The following is a 1,979-nucleotide window of genomic DNA, read 5'->3' as shown; positions in this document are numbered from 1 at the left end:
TAACAAGCTTATTGTGAGACTCATATACTCGAAGAAGTACACTAGAAAATCCACCTTCTGGATGATAGATCGATCAAGAGGATATCTAACTGGAGGAAGAAACTAAGAAATTGTTTTGAAGCTTACCATGATCCCCTTGCTTTAATTCCAGCTCATTTAATTGGTTCTGATAGATATGTTTCAGCAAGGGAAGCAATTCAGATATCAAGCTATATGTGTGCTCCTTATTATTAAACTTGTTTTGACCATTTGCCAGTTCCTGTAGGTGATACAAATTGCATATGCATATAAAAGTTCTAAACTAGAATGAAAGTTGACAGAACCGTCTCTAACTTAACAATAATTGGCTAGGAAGTTAACCTTATGCCAGTCTTCTTTTGCTCCAAGAGGAGAACAAGTCGGACAATCCAATTGTCCATGACTAACAGGGTAGACAGTTGTCACATCGATAAGACAAATCTCATCACTATCGGCATGCTCAGTCTTCCTATGCTCCTGAACAATTTCAAGATCCTGAAGATCACATAAATGGAAACTTTCATGACAAAACATTCTCAGAGTAAATAATGTTCATAAAACTTTGCATGTTAAAAGTAAGTAAACCTTATAACCATCTTTAGCTGGACTTCTAGAACATGCTTTGCAATCACAACAGTTGCGACAAACAAGACAAGCAATCTTTACCTCCTTTTCAAACATACTAGAGTACCTTGACAATACAAACTAAATCAGATAAATAGAAGTAGTTTTTTTTTATGTATAAGATCCTATATCACTGATATCAAGATGTTCAAGTCTAAAAGAGCTAAAAGAGAAAAATAAATCCAAAGCATTTTGCCAATATGGTTCAATTCTCTTCCTGTAGACAATGCATGCCATTTGAAATTTAATCACAAACAGGGTGGATATATAAACAAGATCACAATTCAAGCCAATGGATGTGAATATAGTAACAACAATATAGCTCAACCACAATGAAACTTCACAAAATAACAAAAGCAATCTAGCTCAACTCACAGTGAAACTTATACTCATAAGATAAAAAGGTAATTTAATAATATCAAAATCAAACCAAATCTGAGAAAAGGCTCAAATAAGATTAAAGCACAATTAAGATTAACCCAAACCAAAAATTAACTTGGATTCATCCTACAATAAATCAAAATTGATCTAAAAATCTCTACTAAAAGTCCTAATCCAAGTGTGCCTTGAGTGACCCTCCATAATGATAATCCATTCAAATCGAAGCTTCTCATACTAAGGAATATAACAGAACCTGCAAACTGAATCCAAAATAAATAGACTATTTGGTATTCAATTTAGGGAGTAAGAGTTCACAATTCAGCCTGATGACATAACTAGCACATCAAGGGATACATAGTGTGATTATATCCACTGTAGAATTTATATACATTCAGGACCAAGAGATACCAATTGCAAAACTAATCAGGTAGGCTGGAAACCTAAAGCCATGCTTCCCAGATGGCCGAAAGTTTAACAATAAAAATTTGTTTATATGTACCAATATATTGATGTTTCATCGACTTTAATCTAGTAACACACACAATAGGTAACAGCTTGTAGGACACATTTGGGTATAGATTAATGGGTGTCAATGAAATAAATCTTTTTGTCTTTGTGAAATGTTAATATCATGATTGGTTAGCTTATGAAGATTCACAGGATTTCATTAACTTATGAAATTGTTATGAAATCTCCCAGTTGCAGAAGCTTAGCTAGGCCAAGTATTCACACAAAACTTGTTATATTAGCAACACACTAACTAAGATGATAGTATGAGGGTGCCAATAGGAAATGCATTTATGTTAGGGAACTTACTTTCAGTTAAAGACAGTGAGTAACATGTAAATCTCGATAATAAGTTGTGAGATGCACAAATTCTGTTATTCACTAATGTGGTATCAAAGGAAGCTTTTGACATGGATTCATGATTGATTATCATTTGAAAATTTTGAGTA

The 1,979-nt window shown here is 33.3% G+C and overlaps 1 long non-coding RNA gene across 1 annotated transcript; it reads right to left on the bottom strand.

The window, feature by feature from the left end:
* Positions 1-379: 379 nt before the first annotated feature.
* On the bottom strand, positions 380-650 carry LOC121968334. The gene is made up of 2 exons (XR_006108070.1): positions 604-650; positions 380-513 (listed from the first exon to the last, which is right to left on the bottom strand). It is a non-coding gene; the product is annotated as an uncharacterized LOC121968334 (long non-coding RNA).
* Positions 651-1,979: the final 1,329 nt, after the last annotated feature.

The sequence above is a fragment of the Zingiber officinale genome, chromosome 3B (genome assembly GCF_018446385.1).
Source record: "Zingiber officinale cultivar Zhangliang chromosome 3B, Zo_v1.1, whole genome shotgun sequence".
Classification (NCBI taxonomy): Eukaryota; Viridiplantae; Streptophyta; class Magnoliopsida; order Zingiberales; family Zingiberaceae; genus Zingiber; species Zingiber officinale.
The sequence above is the reverse complement of the archived record's forward strand: the minus strand, read 5'-3'. Positions and strand labels throughout refer to the sequence as shown.